General features: G+C 34.0%; 1 pseudogene; it reads right to left on the reverse strand.

The window, feature by feature from the left end:
- Positions 1-5,805: 5,805 nt before the first annotated feature.
- LOC148879202 (auxin transporter-like protein 3) lies at positions 5,806-7,253 on the reverse strand (annotated as a pseudogene).
- Positions 7,254-9,162: the final 1,909 nt, after the last annotated feature.

Below are 9,162 nucleotides of genomic sequence, written 5' to 3' on the forward strand. Positions count from 1 at the left end.
TTCAGAAATTCCAAACCCAATCCGACCCAAGTTATTATTGAATTAAACCGGTTAGAGTTGGTTCTTGAGGGTTAGTCTGCCTTAGAAATCAGGGGCAGCCGGGCAGGGTTAGCTGGCTTCATGAATTTTCGCCCTGTTCATGGGCTAACCCTTAAGCCGGTTATCCACTTAATTCAGTTTGAAAATAATATTTGTACAAATATATATTTGTATAAAATCTTATATTTTGTATTAATTTGTATATACTTGTACTATATAAATTTATATTTATACTCTTTTCAAACTGAACCTTAATGTCCATTTGGGAGGTTTCTGCTAAGGATGAATTGAGGGCAATAATATAATTTTACCTTCATAGATGACGGTTGGTTCAGTCAAGTATAGCGAGGGGTGGAATGAGCCCTAAATAGAAATAGCTTAGACGAGGTAATCAAGTAAAAGCTAAGATAGCTTAATAGGGAGTAACGCCATGCCTAAAATTTGTGGTGGATGAACGGCCAAAATGCAATCCGACCTATGCCACGTATTGCCATCCTGGGCCTGTCAACATCATCAGGAGGGATTTTATGATGCGACTTCTAGCATTCTGGGTTGGGCCCAAGGCCCGCCTTAATATCGGGAGGGATTTCATGATGCGACTTCTGGCATTCTGGGTTGGGCCCAAGGCCCTACGGTGAAAATCTGGAAAACGTGTCACTACATTTAAAGAAACGCAACTGTAATATGACTCTAGGTAATTTCTCTGGAATGCAAGTGCTCAGTCACCACGACGCTAGCATCGCAGCTTACATCTGTCGCACAGGATGTACTAAACGGGAAACTGGGCTGTTTGCCAATTATTTGGCCCAATAAGTCTCGGTGTAATGCAACTGAATATCCCCATCAGCTGAGCACGACTTTCCTGAAAGCAGAATTGTGGGCACGACGGCATGTAGCCAATTTCTCCCATTCTCTATGTACAGTTGGATACTCTCCTTAGGTGTGTACACATTTTTTGTTTTAAAGGCTCACTTTGGAAGGAGTACATATACAAATATATTCTTACGGTGTGTACACATTTTTTGTTTTAAAGGCTCACTTTGAAAGGAATAGAAATACAAATATGTAGAGTGAAAAAACCTTATGTTTTGTATTATTTTGTATATATTTATACCGGATATGTTTGTATTTTTACTCTTTTTAAAATGAGTAAAAGATATTCTTTATAATTATACTAACAAGGACCCATGCGATGTACGTATTTTATTAAGCAAAAACTAAACAATAGAAACATATAAGAGTATATAATCGTTTTATATTTTGACGTTTTAAATAATTAATAATTATCTATATTTAATATATTACTTTTAATCTTTATAATACAAAAATAACAATAATTAATTTCAGCTAGGATTGTTCAACAAACCGGTGAAACCAACCAACTCGACCCAAATTGGCCGATTCTAACTGGCTTTGGTTCAACAATTTTCCAACCCAACCAGGTTGGATCAATTTCGGTTTGCTCATTTATAAATTGACCAAATTTCATATTACCTAGTCTAAAATATTTTATATCATAACTTTATTTAGTAAGTTTAAATCTTTTGATCCGACTGGCCAAACCGAAAATCAACCCAAACCGATACAACCCAAATTGGTTGGTTTTCACTAATGGTCAATCGGTTTCGGGTGACCAACTCCCCAACCTAATCAGGTCAATTTAATTGGCCAAACAACCTGCAACCAAATCGAACCAAGCTGTAAACGCTCTTAATTTCAACTAAATTAATAGTCTAATCTCTAATAAATAACAATAGTTTAATCTCCAATAATTATTGAAAATTTTAGAAAAAATACACAATTATTGAAAATAAATTTATAATGAAAATACAATAATTACAAAAATATATTAAATTAGTCAATAAATAATGTAACCTCAAATAATAGTTTAATATCTAATAAAGATTAATAAATAAATTATAATAAAAATACAATGAATACAATAAGTACAATAAATTAAATTTAAAAAGTTAAACAAATAATTATTGAAAATATATTTATCACAAAAAATAATAAATAATTACTATAAATACAAAAAATAATAAATTTAGTATATATAAATATATAATAAATATAGATTAAGATTTTAAAATTATTAATAATAAATATTAATTTTTTGAAATTTATTTTCAATAGTTATTAATTCATATAAGTGAAATTAGTTATTTACAATATTATTTAGTTATTTAAATAATATCATTATTTAGATTTTTTAAATATTAATTATTTATTGAATTTAATAATTTATACTATTATTACATAATTTTGTGATGAATTTTGTAAAAATATGAAATTATTAATAATATGAATATTATTAAATCTATCATAATTATTTTTTGTGTTTTAATAAATACTTTAAAGTTATTATATAATTTTGTTATAATATTTAAATAATTATTAAATGTTTTAATTCAAGCTTTCTTTAAATAGATATGGATATATAAAAAGTGAAGGAGAGGATAAATAGGAACTAAAGATAATTTATAAGAGAAACTATCTTCTAAATTATAGATAATTTAGGAGAGAAATAGGAATTGGAGATAATTTAAAAGAAAGTGGGGAATAGTGATGCCACTTGGCTAGACATGAAAAACAAATCCCTATTTCCTTATCTATTGGTTGTTGCAGATAATTTAGTATATGTTGTTTCCTTAGTGGTTTAATGGTTAGTTATGTAGAATTAAAAAAAAAAAGGAATTAGGAATAGGGGGTTTGGAATTGGGGATAGGGCTGAAAATTATGAAACTGACTTAACCCATGATTGTGTTAAGGTTGAAGCCTTGAGCAATCAGACCCAAACCTAAATTTCAATATAAATATGTATGTATGTATGTATATATGTATAAATGCATGCATGCAATTATTAATTATGCATTTATAAATGTATTTCGAACAATTTTATGTTAAGGGTTCAAGTATGATATGGGAAAAATTTATAATCAATAATCTACTATCATAAAATGATTATTTATCAAATTTAAAGGGGAGGGTTTCTCCTGTTTTTCTGGCAGCATAAATCTAAGACAATTTTTTATACAATAGGGAAAAACAACAAAGGAAAAACAAAAAAAAATGAAACAAGAAAATTACATGAAGGAGAAATTAAAAGAAAGCATGACGCTTGGTAAAATGGCCCTAAGCATAAAAACAAATGTATCGAAGCACTTAGTCTTCAAGGTTAGTATCAGACACATCCAATACGTGACCTAAGCTTGCCAATTGATCTACCACAAAATTGGCTTCCCTTAGGGTCTGTTTGATTGCTGAGAAAGGGATGAGAAAAGGGAATATTCCCGAATGATTATCCCTTTCTTGTGTTTGTTTACTGGTAAACAGTGTTTTGGGATGAGAAACAAGAGGGACGGGGGATCCCAAAATTTAGTGAGCGGAGTCGCACCAAAATAGTGTGACCCTGGTGAGAAGAAAAGGCTAAGAAAATTGTTCGGGTTTGTCAGAGCAAGAAGTCGACAATCTCCTCTCCCCTTCGAAGTAGCAATCCAACGACCATATCTCCAGTAGCTTCTCCAGCTATCTCTGCAGAAGGTAACACGAGATCCATGAATCTCTCTCTCTAGCGGTCTTGTTCTACCCCTTTTTTGTTGTTTTTCGGTCCATGGTTCTTGCTCAGCGAAGTGTGTTTTCTTTCTGATGTCATTGTTGATCCGAGCAGGAACAGCAGAAGGCTGAACACCGCCCCTTCTCAGTGAACAGTTATCTCTCTAGCAGGAATAGCAGAAGGTTGAACACCGCCCCTTCTCAGTGAGGTGTGTTTTCTTTCTAATGTCATTGTTAATCCAAGCCAAAATCTTGAGATAGAAAAACCATCTTCTCTCTTTGAATCAAAGAAATGGGGATTTTGGATATGTTAGAAGGTTAAATATAGTTAGAAATTATTCATGTGCTTAGAGTATTTTTGATGGTTTGAGTTGTGATGATATACGGTGCTTGTTTATGAAATCGATGGGAGATATTTGGGTTTGGATTCATTTTATTACAGGTATAAGATATTTGGATTTTGTTTTTTTTTTTCTTTCTTGTTTTCGGTTTAGGATGGGCAAATTTCTGGGTTATGCAAGGGCGTTGGGTTTGGTCGTTCTTATTTGGAATGAGCTCTGCCATTTTGCATTTTTTTTAATTTCTTTCTTGAAGTAATGTTCCTTGATTGTATGATGAATAATGGAGCATTGGTATGTTTTTGCACTTTTGATGGGATTCTAAAATCTCATTTTTTTCTTTATGATGAATAATGGACCATTGACTTGATCCAATGGGCCAATCGAAAAGGAGGAAAGGACTCTTAACAGCTCATGAACTGCCAATGACCCATTACCACTAGCTGGGATGGTCACTCTGCACCTCTCAATGGTAAGGTCAGTGGACCTCACCTGGACCCTCTGTCTCCAGCCCTTGATGCCCCTGGAACAAAAAAAAAACATCTAAAGTTAAATCCAAGTCAAGCCAACTGAAACTCAGGATAACACCATTTGGAGATCAGAAGTGCTTCGTCTGCTGCCCAGCAATATAAAGACATAAATTTCCCCAGCCCTTGCATCCTTATCATTTCCCCAGCCTTTGCATCCTTATCATTTCCCCAACTGGAAACACATGTTCTCTATGAGTACATGAGAACTTGGTGACACTTGTATTCTTATCTTCTGTCAATTGATCAGATATTGGCTAAATCCCATCCAGTCCTATATAAATCCATTACAATCCAATCCAATAAATACTTTGGGCCATTAAGTTTGGACTAATCCAATTCAATATGTCTTCTTGGTCCATCTTACCCTTTCAAGTTGATTTCGATTTGGATGGATCCAGCCCAAATCCGATCCATTGACACAGAAGGAAGATGTTTGATAATGAAAAGCCTACTCAATATGGAAGGAAGAATATACCCCATTTTTCACTCTTCTAATCCTCTTCATGTGTAGTGAAATTACGGCTATTTATTGTCATACAATTAATGATTAAAGAGAGTATTTGATAAGGTGGCATCCCCTTGTTTTTTCAATAGAAAGAAGAGTACTATATCGGACAAGAGGTTATGTCTGAAGTTACACAACTACCTTGTGGATGGAGAAAAAACCTTGAAGTAAACTGGGTTGATTGATATATATTTTCATCTCCCTTTTTTGCTAATAGATCTCCTTACCTTCTTTAAAAGAAGCTAAGAAATGGACTATGGTTTTATTCTGAAGTTGAGATAGAGTTAATGAACAAATTCAGTCTGTAAAAGAAATTCTTTCTTCTATAATCATATGTAGGGTCAAAACAAAGCGATTCAAACAAGGATTAGACTTATAAAACAATCCCTAATCCTAGTGATTGCATAAGCCATGGTGTCGACTTAACAGTAGGGCTGTCAATTGGACTAGATTTGGTCCAATCCAATTCAGTCTAACATTGGTCCATTTACAAATGGACTGGACCAAATCCGGTCCAACCCCATACAAATCAGATCCAATCCAGTTCAATTGAAATGCAAATAGACCAGATTGGATCCAATCCAGTCCAAACCAAATGAAACTTTTTACATGAAACCCGGAGTCCCGGATGTTGTTTAAAAATTACAAATTTACAGTCCAAATCGGATTGAAATGCAATACTTAGTCATTCCATATTAAGAGTTTGTCAATATAATCTTGACAAGTTCTTAACCAAGGAATCCACAAGAGATACTGCATACTGTTCTTATGCAGGTTATTACTTATCAATCAAATACAAACAGATTCTGCTTTCTACTTCCTGCTTCTTGAGGAACCACTAGCCAGGTAATGCACCTAAAACTTGTTTGACAACCATTTGCTGTTCAATGGCATAGTCCAGGAACCATATAGGGATCACCACAGGTAGTCTGGATAGAGCTCTCTTGAATAAGCTCTTGGTGTTATGCATCCCTATGAACTTCTCCCACACAAAGTACAGTGGAGTGCATGCGAATCCGAATGTTATAAACTGCACAAAGGACCCAAAAATGGCACAGAAGATTTAAACAACCTTATTAGAAGCATGGACTCAAATTCTACAGATCGACCCATTATTAGTAAACCTGAGAACACATTAATTTGATAGGCCATGGATCAAATTAATACCAGTATACTTAAAACAAGAAGAAGACCCATCTAGTATTGTGTCTCTAAATCCAGATCTTGGCAGTAAAGAGAAATCATTAGAGTGGTTGAGAAGCATGTCCCCAAAGGCCCAATAAACAGAAATTGTTGATGGTAGAGTTAGGGTTAGGACAGAGAGTGTTGCCATTAAGTAGACCATCTTGAACTTTTGTGGCTTCCACATTGCATGCATTATCTCTCTACAGTCATTCCAAAGTTATCAATTTACATGCATAGACTTTCAAACAGGCATGCATGGGTGTACTTATTAATGTCATATTCCTGTAGTTTATATACATGTATGATGTGTATGTGTATCTATATATTAATTCATGCATGTATGGATACATGTATATTCACTCATGGGTATTGCTTACACTATCACAGCATGTCCACCAAATGTGTACAGAATGTTGGTAGCTCCAGTGAAATATAAAACCATTTTTGTTGGGCCCGAGTGTTTCACTCCTTCAATCTTGAAATGCCCAAATAAAATACAAGAAAGAACAGATAAATGAATTTATAAAAAAAATGTATACAAGAGTTATTTTACAATAATCTGTTTTCTGTTATTTTACAAACTGAAATGAAATATTATAGAAGGCTTCTACCTGCCCATGGATTAGGGATGCAATGATTAGCTGGATTACATAACCAAATAGAAGGAAAGTACAATTGAAAAACAGCCTTACATTCCTCCAATGTTTCCCCAGAAGTCCATCAAGAACTTCAAACCACTGCAGAGATAATCAAAAAACTCATATCAAAACTCTCTCTCTCTATCTTTCAATTTGCCGGTTGAGAGATAGTTAAAACCCAAGAATTTTTTTATTATTATTTCTTTGTTGGGGTGTGTGTGGGGGGAGCTTTTGTCTGGTTGATCAATAGATAAAAGAAGCACCAATTATGAATTGTACCTGAATAACATGGTTCCTAAAATCTACTTTTTCTCTTCCTTCTCTAGTCCAGTACTCAACATAAAGTACACTTATTAGATACGCAGAACTTCGATAGTTTGCTCTTAGCAGACTTAGAGCTGCCTTCGGTTTCCATTTCGACATAGTTCCCCGCCACTATGGTCTCCACCTTCTCCGACACCATTGTTACTATTAAACCTATAAGGCTGGTCTATGTATGTGGGTTTCCTCCATTACAGTACAACACATACACCATTTATTGAAATAAAGTATATACTATTAAACCTATAAGGCTTGTCTAAGGAACAGTCAAATCATCCATCCTCTCTCAATTTTCTTATTTAGTGTATTCATGGTACTGTGAAGGAAATAAACTTATTCATGGTTAATGGTTGCTCTTTTTTTTTTTTTCATTGACTACTTTTCCAGCATGTAAATTATATAGGCATTCTAGAATGAATTCCCCAATTTATTTATTTATTTACTTATTTGTTTATTTATTTTCTATGAATAGATGGAGCAAAATTTGCTTTATGCAATTGTTGGGGCTGCAACTGCTACGGTTGCAATTACATTTTCATTATTGCAAGAATATATGGATTATATCGATAGGGAACCATCCGTGAACCGGGATTTTGAACGAAATGATTTATTAGATAGATTAAATGGACAAAAAGAAATAGATTGTTATAACCAATTGAGAATGGGGAAAGCAACATTTGCAAGACTATGCAAGATTATTCGTGAGACAGGTGCATGGTAGAAGAACAAGTGGCATGCTTTCATTTCAGTCGGTCTGGTGAGACTGTGAGCCATCATTTCAACAACATATTGAATGCTTTGTTGAGATTGGAGAATAGGTACTTGATTCAACCAAGTGGTACTGAAACACCTCCAGAAATTAGAAATCGACATGATTTTTTGCAATATTTCAAGGTAATTAAGTGATATAGTCTTATTTATGACGTATACACTAAAAAATATGAATAATAAAAAAATTAAATCTACTGGCAGGATTGTGTTGGGGTAATCGATGGCTCACACCTCCCTGTGAATGTCCCTTCTACTGATGTTTCTAGGTTTCGAGGTCATAAATCTTATCCCACACAAAACATCCTTGCTGCATGCACTTTCAATTTGTGGTTCACATATGTATTACCTGGTTGGGAGGGTGTCGCATTGGATTTCACATGCTTAACAATGCTCTGAGGAGAGAGCATAAATTAGACGTCCCTCAAGGTAGTAATAAACTCTTACAAGAGACATTTTTATTTAATAGGTGAGTATGTATGTGTTTTCTAACTTTTTATATTTTAAATAGGTAAATATTATCTTGTAGACGCAGGATTTTCATTAAAGACGAGGTTCATTACACCATACCGAAACACACGATACTATCTAAAGGAATGGGGTGCACATTAACCTGAGAACCCAAAAGAATTGTTCAACCTTTGACACTCATCACTTAGAAATGCCATTGAACGGATCTTTTGGGTATTGAAGAAACGCTTTCCAATCCTGGTATCTTAGCAACATTACCCTTTTAAGTCACAGGTGAAGATTGTGTCTGCATACTGCATCTTATACAACCATGTCATGGGTGTGGATCCGTATGATTTCATCATGCGTCAGTATGATCAAGAAGCAGTTGAAACTGAGGATGATGTAGGAATTGATGATTTAAATGATGATAGAGCAGACAATACACAAATCCCCCAACTATCTCAATGAGTTAGTAGAAATGAACAATCAAGGGAAGGATTTCGTCTCAGAGAAGAAATAGCTACCCAAATGTGGGTTGATTATGTCTTGTATCGATCTAGGGCTCGACATTAATTTCTTCCTGTTGTTTAACTCTTTCTTTCTAATATAACTTTTGTTGTATAACTTATTTTCTGTGTGCACTCACTTCTTTAACTGATTATGATGTTTGATTTTATTAATTGCTTATTGCTATTTATATAAAAATACCTTGTATTAATTGGGGTTATGGATATATATTGTTGATCTGCATTGTTCATTTGATTGGCATGAAACAGAAATGGCCTCTTCTAGCTCTCAGCCTGAAAAAAAGTCTGGAAAAACAAATGTGA

The sequence above is a fragment of the Nelumbo lutea genome, chromosome 1 (assembly GCF_056320005.1).
Source record: "Nelumbo lutea isolate HS-2025 chromosome 1, American lotus-T2T, whole genome shotgun sequence".
Classification (NCBI taxonomy): domain Eukaryota; kingdom Viridiplantae; phylum Streptophyta; class Magnoliopsida; order Proteales; family Nelumbonaceae; genus Nelumbo; species Nelumbo lutea.